We start from the raw sequence: 12414 nt of genomic DNA, 5'->3' as shown, positions 1-12414 counted from the left end.
AATTATGGAGATCAGTGAGGAAGAGTAAGAGGAAAAATACCTAGAAGAGGAGGCTTTTGTGGAACACATTTTCACTATGGAGAAGAAGGTGATTGGGCTTATGAATTCCCTCAATACCAAAGAAGGACATATATGAGAGATGAAGCACATGAAAGGGTTGCACATGTGGATGAGGATGCCAAGTGATCACATTCATAATATCTTGAAAAAGGGGAAGTCCTAATTAACACAAGAGTCTTGTTGAGTGGTGATGATGAGTCTGAAAAAAGGAGGAGCTTGTTTCATACTAGGTGCAAGTGTGAGGGTAAATATTGTGTTATGATTATTGATGGTGGGAGAATCAAACAAATTTTGTTAGAGGAGATTTAAAAAAAATTAAATCTCAAGAGAGATAAACACACATGCCAAATTGCCTAAGTGCAAGAGGACCACAAGGTCATGGTCAATGAACAATGATTGTTGAAGCTCAAGATTAGAAGCTACCATGCTAAGGTACAATGTGATGTCATATTGATGGATTCATATCATATGTTATTGAGAAGTTCATGGTAGTACAACAAAAAATTTCTAGATGATGGTTGCACAAATACCTGATCTCTAATAAATGATGGAGTTTGTCACAAAATTAAACCCCTAGTGAAGGAAAAGTAAAATGTATGCAATAGTGCTAGGGTATGTATTATTTATGGAATAAAATTTATAGATGGCATGGAACATTAAAACTTGTGTTATGCTTTAATTCCTTGGGTAGGTCAGGAAGGTAATAGAGAAGTCCTAATAGAAGTTTTAGGTTTTTAAAATGAGTTTGAAGATATCCTATCTAATAATTTCCTTGAGGGGTTGCCCCTAGTAAGGAAAATCAATCATCAAATAGATCTAGTCCCTAAAGATAGTTTCCCTAACAAGGATTCTCATAGGAAGAATCTACTAAGACTAATGGGTTGAATGGAAAAGTTTAGGAACAATTGAGGAAAAGTCTGATTCGGGAGAGCTCAAGTCCATGTGTAATGCCTATAGTTCTAGCATCAAAGAGGAAAGGAGAGTGGATGATGTGCATAGAATATAGGGCCATAAATAAGATAAACATCAAATACAAGTTTCCGCTACCAAGGATGGATGATCTTATGTACTTATAAAGTGGAGATCAGTACTTCACAAAGATAGACCTCAAGAGTGGCTATCACTAGATTTGGATAAGAGAGGGTGGTGAATGGAAGACTATAATCAAGACCAAGGAGGGTATATATCAGTGGTTAGTCACACCCTTTGGGCTAACCAATGCATCGAGCACCTTTGTGAACCTTATGCATGAGGTATTGAAGAAATTTATGTGAAAAATTGTTATTTTTATTTAGATGATATTTTGATTTTTAGAAAGGCTCTAGATGAACAATTTTTATATATTCGTAGAGTCTTTGAGAAGCTAAGGGAAGAGAAAATTTTGATTAATTTGAAGAAGTGTATCTTTATCAAAATGGATTTAGCCTATTTGGGGTTGTTTCTCTTGATGGTTTTATAATTGATCCATAGAAGGTGAAGGTCATCCTAGAATGGCCAATGCTAAGGTTTGCCACTAAGTTGTGATCTTTCCATGGTTTGGATAGATTTTATAGGAAGTTCATTAGAAATTTTAGTAGTATATGTGCACCCATAACTAAGATAATAAGGGGGAAAGAAAGAGTTCAAGTGGATTGCAGGAGCTAGAAGGAGTTTTGAATTATTGAAGAAGAAGGTGACATCATCTTGTGTTAGCACTCTTTGATTTCAATATGATGTTCTAGGTGGATTGTGATGTTAATGGTACTATTATTGGAGTTATATCAAGTAATTAAAGTAATCCTATTGCATATTTCATTGAGAAATTAAATGATGTAAAGAAGTACTATGTTTTTTATTAGGAGTTCTATGTAATAGTTCATACATTAAAGAAATTGAGGCATTATTTATTCCCATAAAAATGTTTTGAATACTGATCATCATGAGGAAAATATTATCGATAGAGTTGTAGGTTGAGGTGGTTGGGTTAAATAAACTCAAGATTATGTACCATGAGGATCTTGACTTACAAAGGCCTGGAAGGATTGCAAGGAGCCTATTACTTTAGATAGGACAAGGTGGATATACTACATGATCCAAGATGAAATGTTATTCAAAAGGAGTCAACAATGCATTATGAGGAGTACTATGCAGGATAAATTGATCAAAGAGAAACATAGTGTAGGAATGATTTGACACTTTATATTAGACAAGATCATTGCCATTGTAAATGAACATTGTTTTTGGCCTCAATTTTCATAGGATGTCAAGAAGTTTGTGTTGAGTTGTCAAGTGTGTTAGATAGCTAATGGAGTTAGTCAAAATATATCATATCAGCCATTGTTTGTTCCATCAAGGCCCTGGGAATACATAAGTACGAGCTTCATTCTTGGATTTTCAAGGACACAAAGGTGTAATGATTAAATATTTTTGGTGGTTAATAAGTTTTCAAATATGGTTCATTTTGTTCCTTTCTACAAGACCCATGATGCAGTTCAAGTTGAAAACTTGTTTGTCAATGAGGTGGTGAGGTTACATAGTCTTCTAAAGAGTAGAGTTTCATATTGAGATACAAAATTTATTTGGTAATTTTGGAAAACCTTGTGGAATAAGTTGAAGAGAGAGTTAAAGTTTAGTTCTATACATCACCCACAAAATGATGAGTAGAATGAAGTAGTGAACAAAACTCTAGGTAATTTGTTGAGGTGTTTAGTAGGTGATAAGCCCAAGGGATGGGATTTTTTTCTACCATAGAGAAAAATTCTTACAATAATTATGTGAATAATAGTATTGGTAGGTCACCATTCCAAATTGTGTATGCTAGTAGTCCAAGTACTACACAAGAATTAAAGAAGATGGAGACATGACTAGTGTTGAGGTGGAGGACTTTGTTAAACATGTTAAGAACCTACATGAGGAAGTGTGTGAGCATATCACTAGGATGAACATATGACAAAGGAATAGGGAAAATTAAAAGAGAATTCATAAGGAATTCCAAGTTGGGGATTAGGTTGTGGTGTACTTGAGGAAATAATAGTTTACAGTGGACATCTACAGCAAGTTAAAGATGAAGAAATTTGGTCCCTACAAGATTTTGAAAAAAAACATGATTCAAGGAATGCATATGAGGTGACTAGATGGAATCCATATTTATCTTATTTTTTATATTGCATATGTAACATGGTATCAAGAAGGTCATATCGAGGAGGAATCGATACTTAAGCAATGTCCTATTCTTACCTCTAAGAAGGAGGAGATTGAATAAATCTTGGATAGCCATGTGGAAAGGAGTATTAGAAATAGGGAGTATGAGGTTGAAGGTGGAGGTTGAACATTTTGGTTTTCCTTAAATAGCTAAGGTGCGATGAGGTCATTTCCCAAATTATCTCGAGTTTGTAATGCAAAAGTATCCAATAGTGTAAGGATAATCTTATATCACCCAAAAATATGTTTAGAGATAGTTTTTGTTCAATGTGTATTGATGGATATCCATTTGGTAAAAATAGAGGTTATAACTCTTAGATTTCCACTATCACTTTTCAAGGTTAGTATTTTGGCACACCTTGGGATACATTCAAATGTAGAAAATGGGTTATTTTGTTGGTGAGACATAATTATGAAGAATTAAAGGGTTTGAATTATATAGAAGGCTGTAATTGAAATTCCAAGTGCTTCATCAAAATAATCAAGTCAACATGTTTCACGATTTGAAAGTTATTACAATTTTAATTTGTTCTGCGACCTCCTAGAAATACTTCAAATTAATACTTGAGACACTAAATTTCCATGTACAACCATAAAAAATGGGGGATATCCTTAAGAAGTCAATATTACTATAGAGATCTTAGAGAGATTTATAAAAATGTAAATGGCTAGTCAATTGAAGTCCTTGATCAAAAGTTATGCCTCTCAAAAGTTGGACAATTTTTCTAGAACCTTCTCTTTTTGCATCAACTTCTAATTTGAATTTTAAAACCTTTGTTTTGGAATTGGGCACAAAATTTCAAAATCTAAACACTATTCCTAACTATAAATGTAAGACAAACTACTTAAGGCCCATCCTTGAGGGCTAACAATCTTCGGTGGAGTTTGGGAGAAGGTACCGTCAAAAGGGTTTTTCTCTAGAATATGATAAAATTATAGGCCACAAGGAATATAGTTGAGTCTATTTTTTCTTTAATGCATTTATTAGCTTCTTATTTTAGATAATAGAAAATTCCCTTTTATGTTGTATTTATTTTTATCTCAAGTTGTGCCCTCATCACACTTACTACTCAATATTTATAGGAGTAATTTGTTGGAGTTGATGACCCCATTAGAGTAAAATTTGCTACTTATTTTTAAGTATTACTCTTAAATATAGTTTTTGAATAAATATTTTATATTTTTTGTTGTAAATAAAATATGGAAGAAATTTTTTGGGCCAATGAAAAATGAGATAAATTTTTTTTATGAAGATGTGTAGTTTTTTCCAATAAGCAATTGTTACTTATTTTAGCCAGCCCCCCCCCTCTTCCATAGCTTATTTTCATTTCCTAAACAATAGATGTTCCACTTATTTAGGAAAATATTGCAATATTTTCTTTTTGTGGAATTAAAAATTTCATGGGAATACTTTACTTGCTTAAATTTAGGGGGAAATTGCACTTAAGCAATTGCATGAGAACATGAGGTTAGATGCAGTTGATTTTCTCTCAAAAGGGTGTTGTGATGATCTCAACCCCTCTACCTACCCTCTCTATTTTGGGTATTTTCTTCTATATGTCTCTTCTCTATCATTGGATCCACTTTGGAATTTATTTTGTGAGATTTCCTCTTGAGGATGATTAGTCTCCTTTTTGGTTTGTGGGTGGTGAATGATGGTTTTGACTTTCTTAAAAGAGGCAACTTTGATGATCTTGTCCTTTTTTATGCCTCCCTTATCCTTAGGGGTCCTTTTACTCTTGAGTTGACTTCTCTAGGTTCTTTTTTTTGGAGTTTTATTTTTAAGATGTGGGTGGGGGTGGTTGGTTATATTAATTTTAAGATATGGTTCTTTATTGGCTATATATACCTTTTATCCTTCTACTTATGGTTGGTATCCCTCTAGCTTTCAATGTTTCTTTTGTCTCCCCATTCAAGTAAGTTGAAATGGTCTCTTGTTATTTATGGTCCTCCAATAGTTTCTTTGGTTTGTCAAGGCTCTTGGGATATTTTTTAAGAAAGGAGGATTTGATGATTTTGGCCCTTTTGCTTCCTTGCTAACCCATCATTGTTTATTAGAGAAGATATGTTTTTACACTTTGGGTTATGGAATTGAGCTTCTTGGTGGATATTTATTGATCACAAGGTTATTTGAGGTTGGGGAAAGGTGGTAGGTGGGGGGGAGGTTGGTTTTATTTCAAGAGACTATTTTGATGAACTGCACCCCATCTTCCTCCTTTCTCCATTTTTGGATCTTTCTACCATGTATTTCTTTGTCAGTGTTGGCTTCACTCTAGCAGTTTTCTTTCATGGTGATGGTGGTTGGTGTAGGTGTTGTTATGGAATATCTTTATGGTTCTTTTAATTCATTATTATTGGGATGGGTATGTTAGCTAGGTCTTATTTTATTATGTTAAGGTTGCCTAATGATTTCAAGCTTATTGATATTCTTTATTTACACTGGGCCTATTCCTTCAAGAGGTGATTCTCCTTGTTTCTTGCTCTTGGTTTTTGATAGTCTTCTCTTCAAGGGGAGTTGGTTTACTACTTTATGTGGTGAGGTTACTTAATAGTGATAGCTTCCTTAAGAGATGTAGATTTTTTGATACAATCCTTTTAGTTCTCTTGCTTCACTTTAGGGTCTCTTCTTCTATGGACATGCTTTCTCATTGTGTTGAGGTTTTCTCTTTGAGAAGCATCTCTTTATGGTATGGTGGTGTCATGATGGTGGAAGTGTGGACATTGGTAGGTTTTGATTTTATTAAGAATGGGGGCCTTAACGATCTTTTTCCTTCTAATTTCATTCTCTGCCCCTTGTTTGTTAGAGGTGTCTTCTTAGGATGTTGGTGCATGTTGATCTTGGGGTGACTTCTCGTTCTAAGTTGTTGGTGCCCTATTTGTAATGGTGTGGAAGATTATGGGTATTTAAAAAAAAATTCTATGGGTCATTGATGATTTTAGACCTTCTCTTTTCCCCACTCACTCTAGGTTCTTTTATCCTTTGGAGGTGAAGGAATTTCTTCTTGATCTTTTTCTGACTGTTACTAGTGAGGTGGAACTATCTTTTGTTGAGGAGTTGGTGGGTGTTGATGATAGTTTTAGTGGAACCCACTTGAGAGATGAGGATATGAATGCTTTCTTGTTTTATTTAGCTTTTAGTTTTGATTTTGATGGTTCTATTGAAAGATTAGGAATGGTTTTAGGATCCATGTCAAAAGGCAATTATTGTGGCCTATAGATCTTGTGATTCTCCTTAGATCTATTTTCTTCTAATATTTTCTTTATGATGTAAGAAGTTGGATTTTTGTGTAGTTGGTTCCTTAGGTTTCCTATATTTATTGGTTGTTGTATGTGTGCTAGCTCTAGGCTAGATTTTTCTTGTTGTATGTTAAATTATTACTTTGTTGTAGAGTCTAAGACTTATTAGGGTTCCAAATCACTCTTAATATCTTATTATAATGCAAGCCAATCTTTTCCATATCACATTGAGTATTCAAAGAATTATTTCCTTTACACCACTATAAAATTAAATTATATCTATCATAATTTTAATAATATAATTATCATTTGTGTTGTAAATAATCATAATATCAAATATTTATCTATCTAAAAATCATTTGAAATTATGACTATAAAAAAACTTTGTAGATTGGAATACCACACAAGTTCACAGATACATGAAATAATTAATTAATACATATGAAGTAAAACTTAGAACATACCATAATAACAATAGGTAAGGAAATGATTTCTTTATTCATAACAAAAAACCAACATGAGTACATTATCAATGTTCCAAATATTTATAGAAGGGTCAGTTAGTTGGAAACAAACTGATGCATTTCCTCACCACCTAACTACCCAACCCAACTAGATTAAGCAAGTACTAAACATAATAGGTTCTTTATTCTGACTACATCTATCCCCCCAAAAAAGAAGTCATCTTCCAAATGACTTTAGAACATGAAACCAACAAAAAAAACTTTAACTTTAAGAAGAAGGATGGGAGGACATCCTTGTACTTGGAGTTCCCCTTATCCATTGTAGGTCTTGCTCCATTATCTTCTGCTTTGTCTGAATGCCTTGTAATACCCATAGTGTGTCCATCTTTTTAGCTTCTATTGCGGTGACCTTGCTCTCCAATTTCTCCTTTTCTTTGTTCTAAACTTCTTGCATAACAACTTTCTCCACTCCCACTACTATTGAAGACTCTTTCTTTCTCACCCCCAAAATTTAGCTAGGTTTTTCTCCTTTTGATGTTTCAAAAAGGTTCCCCAAAAGCCAACCTCCATTGCTGTCAGCACTTCTAGGAGAGGCGATTGTTCCTGTCCCATGAAAATGATACAGTTACCTATCCATGTGGTAGCCATGCCCTCCTTTGGATAGCCACCCTATTCTAGAAGTCCCCAATTTATGTGGTATTCAATCTACATAAAGGCAACCAATGCCTTTGCTGCTGTAATGATGGTCTCCAGATTCTGAGTCCTGGCCTTCTGCATGATCCTCCTAGTAGAATGCTCCATGGCATGAAGCTCAATGAGGAATAGTTTGACCTTGGCTACAAAAGAGGCTATGTCTGGTGATTTATTTTACTCACTTTGTATCTCAACCTACTTTTCAACAACTATCTCTATGGGTGAAGAAACCATGCCTTCCTCTTTGAGTAACTTGTCTTCCTCCTCTAGGATGGTATCTATCGTGGCCCCATCTATACCAACTAGTGTCATCATGCTACCCTGAGCATGAATTTTCCCATTTGTTCTCCTCTCCTCCTACTCCTCCTACTAGTTGTACCACTAGAGAAACCAAATGGACTACTTCTAGACCACGGGGTGTTTGTACCCTTACTTTATGAGCACAATTTTTTTGGCACCTCAAGTCTATGACTTTAGTACAAGAGGGCTATTCCAAAAAGATAAGTGGTTCCATCTTCAAAATTGATATTCTAGAAGCCCCCCATGTTGAGATTTTTTTCCCATCACCTGTTCCTTCCTTGACTCCTACTTGATTTGGCTTGGAAGCATTGACTACCTCAATTCTATTGAGATCACTAGGCAATTTCTAGTAAAGTTCTAGAGGTTTTTCTATCCCTACTCAAAGTGATCCCTCTGTAGGTGCTAAAAATGTCACTACTTGTGGAGTCCCTTAGAGATGACTTAGACAGATCTCCACCTCCTATGAGTTGGAGTAGGATGAATCTGTATCACTACCTTCTTCTGCTAAACTTTCATCATCCTCTTCCTCTTCTACCTCTTCAATCACTACTATCTGTTTGGGTTTCTTTTTCTTGGGTTCACCTCCATTATGAGATCCTCAATCCGAGGTATCTGGATGGAGCCAAAAGGTCATAGCTAGCTTATATGGTTCTACTCTACTAGCTGGTACTAGTGTTCCCCAATGTTCACTACTCACCTGTGTGTATACTACCTCTAAAAACAAGGCCACCGTATAAGAGGCATATAAAAGGCTTTATGTTTCAACTCCATAAATTCTCAAAATCTCTTAGAAATAATTTTTTCCCAGTTATATGTCTACCCTTTATATAATCCATCCACTATAGGTAGCATCCAAAGGGAAATGTTGAAAGTATGGCTACCTACTGTAGACACGTACATCTGATTACATCAATAAGTAATCATATCCAATCATCTCCTAGGACATTATTGATTAAATATTTACTATTTAATTAATCGTCATCCCCTAGTTAATTAATTAATTTAATTAACTATAGTCCAATTGATAAAATCAAATGATCACCCAAAATCAATTTATCAATTAAATCCCTCTTCCCCTATTAAATTGAATAAATCATTAAATCTATTCAATTTAATTCCATACTCCCCATTTTATTAAATAAAACATTTAATAAAATATCTAAAATCTAAGAGCCTCCCTAAACCCTATCCTAACCCCTAATCCAACCCATTCAAACATACTAACCTCACTTAGCCACCTAACTAACCCATCCCATCAAATCTAAATCACTCACCCCTAACCCCCCTTCTAAGCTAATCCTAAACCTCTTCTAATCATGTGCACAATCATAAACATGGGTTAAGACTTGCTAACCCAAGCTAAAGTCAACAAATATCTTCCCCTCACCCTCCAACATAAATGACCCTCAAATATCTCTTACACTCCTCTTAATGGCTCTTACACCTTCATTCATGACTCTTACATACTCAACTACCCTCATCAAGCCTTTGAACAACCCTTATCCTATCCTCTCACACTCATCCTCCTTGTGACAAGTGTCACCTCCCCATTGATGCTAAACTAGCACAATCCTTGTGCTCCCTTTTGAGTGCATCCTGACTCTCCCTCACCATCTCATCATATTGGCATCTTGGCCATCCATTCCTTCAACCCTTGGCCTATAAATTGAACTCCTCCCTTCACAAAAAGGATCCATCCTCCATGCAAAGTTATAATGCTATTTTGAGAGCTCATAAACTACCAAAATACCATTATAATGTTGGAATCACTCCATGAATCCATTATTGAAACCTTATCTCACTCACCTCATCCATCCATTTGAAGCTTGAGCTATACTTGTGAGCACACATACCTTAAATCGGGGACAAATCTATTGTATCATTGTGTTATACCATTTGGAGCTTAACATTCTTGGTTTGCCTCCATTTGTGGTGATAACAAATTAGTCCTATCTTAAGTGTTTACTCATTTTAGTATTGTTAATGCTTTCCTTAATAGTTAGTTTTTAATTTGCACTACTAAGCTAGGTTCTACATTTTGGCACGCTCGGTGGGACCCAACATTTGGGTCAATCTAATCAATTTTTGGATTTTTTGTGTTAACTAACCAAATTAACCTTGTTTGCTTGTGTGTTTTTGTGATAAGTTTGTTGATCTTGCTGCAAGTATATAGGTCATCTTTTGGAAATTGTGCTCCCTTCCATCTCATCATTTTTCATTTTTGAAGACTTCAAAAACAAGCTTATCTTGCGATCCCGCGACAATGGGAACATGGCTATTTGTCAGCGGGAATGCAAACTCACGATTGCAAGTTTGTTGTTCATCCCCAACCAGTTTCTACCACGTTTCCAAAAAAAAATTTGCATCCCCGCCAAATTTTTTTTTGTGGGAACATGAATCTGCGACCGTGGGATCGCTGCTAAAACCTACGGGAATGTTGGTCCAAAGTAGTCAATCACAGAAAACCAATTTTCTCCTTTTCCTTCAAACCTGCTAACCTATATCTCTGCGGAGCACTCTCCCAAGAACCTGTGGGATCGCTGTTTCGCGGGATCGCTCTACAAGCTTTTAGCCTGTGGCCTCATTTCCTGTCTTTTTAAACAATCCTGTGTCATGTTCCCATGACCTTTTACCACATTCTCGTGCCTACGGAATCACTACTTAAACCTGTGGGTTTGCTGTTCTAACTACTTGGTTCAAATTTCTTGCATTTTTTGGTACATGTTTTTATTCTAACTGGTTTTCTGTGGGTTTTATTATCATATATTTATCATAATCAAATCATAATCATCCCATAGTTAAGCTATGATTTTTGAGATTTTTTGTGACTAATCAAATTGGCTTTTGTAGCTTTACAGATTGGAGCATATATGAAACCACTAACCACTTTTCTTGCAAATTCTCCTTACATGGTTTAATGCATGTTGCTAAAATGAACTTGAATGTCTAAACACTTGTCTTTGAATGCATGTTGCTCAAATCAAATCTTGCCATGGATTAAAACATAACATTTTCATTGGAATGCATTATCAACACAATCTTGGATGTCAAAGGTTAAAAAGAATGAATGCGATGAACATTTGATTTTGGGTATTAAAGAACATTGCAAATCAACACACTTTAACTTTGGTGCTTAAAATGAACTTCATTCAATCTTGAATGCTCTAAAGTGAAAATGTTCTTATTCCTTCCTTTTTAAAAGCTTTCATGCACGTGATTTACTTATGTTAACGATCTCTCGATTTCCATTATGTTGACGACTTTGTCAAGTTGGAATGAACATTGTATGCCATAATCACAAGTGTTTTCAATCATAGCTTACAAAATATAAATCATCAATTGGAAAATACTGAGTGTCTTTTAAACCCAAGATCACTTATGTGGTCTTGTTTTTTACTTTTTAGGAGGCCTACTTGGGGATTTCATCACCCCTTAGGACGAACTCAACTCCAGCATTCCGACGGAGTATAAAGATCAGGAGGTGAATCCAAAGACACCTCTATTGGGATCAAGATTTTGTCACTCAAGCTAAGCCTTAAGGAACTTTATACCCTTGAGAAGTGAAAGAGGAGAAGTGGGTTACTGCTCCTCTCAGTTGTGTGACATCTTTTTGGTTTCATCTACAGATTTGGGCCTCATGTACCTTGCATATATTGAGGACACCCCTAGCTAATCTTGCATATCCTAGAAAACCTTATAGGGTCGTTGGTGTGTTTGACATGCTTGCATGTTCAACATCCTCCCCATGTTTCAAAAAAATCAAATCATTTTGCTAAAGAGATCACTTGTCTATCCTTTGAAATGGTTGTTAGCAAGTCCATTCGCAACAACCCAACCATTGGTCAATCATTCAACCCAAATGAAGGGCATACTTAGCATAGTCACTACCTCATCCAAGATTCATCCAAGCTTCTAAGCTTTCCTCTAGCATCATCATTCCTGAGGTCTTCCATAGAATCTTCCTTTTTCTCTCCATGTCTTAACTGTGCAACATTCCATCCCTACCCAACTCATCATCCAAATCCAAATCTGAGCTTCCCAACTTATCCTAATTTGCATTTTCGTATTCATCCTTCATCCCCAACACATCATGTCACAATCCTATTATGATGAGTTTGGTCATCCCACCTTTTTTCCTACCTCATCCTATTCCAATGATGATGATGATGATCTTTCCTACTATAACAGGTATATTGAAAGCCTTAGAGATATTACCCCCAACATCCCCCAAAATCCAAACATTCCTCCAAACTACTCCATCCCTCCTCCAAACATACCTAGTAGTACTCCTTACCATGCCTTTGACAAGGGAAATCCATTATTATCCTCATCCTTACCTCCTCCTTATATTGTGTCCACATATTCCTCTTATACATCAGTCATATCTCCATCTTCCTCTACCTTCATCTCCCAGCCTCCACCATTCCAGAACAATTCTAGTAGCTACATCCCTAGTTCAAATCCACCATCCTAATATCCT

The sequence above is a fragment of the Cupressus sempervirens genome, chromosome 9, assembly GCF_028749045.1.
Source record: "Cupressus sempervirens isolate cs-2001-9-10 chromosome 9, ASM2874904v1, whole genome shotgun sequence".
NCBI classification, from domain to species: Eukaryota; Viridiplantae; Streptophyta; class Pinopsida; order Cupressales; family Cupressaceae; genus Cupressus; species Cupressus sempervirens.
This window is presented reverse-complemented; position numbering follows the sequence as displayed.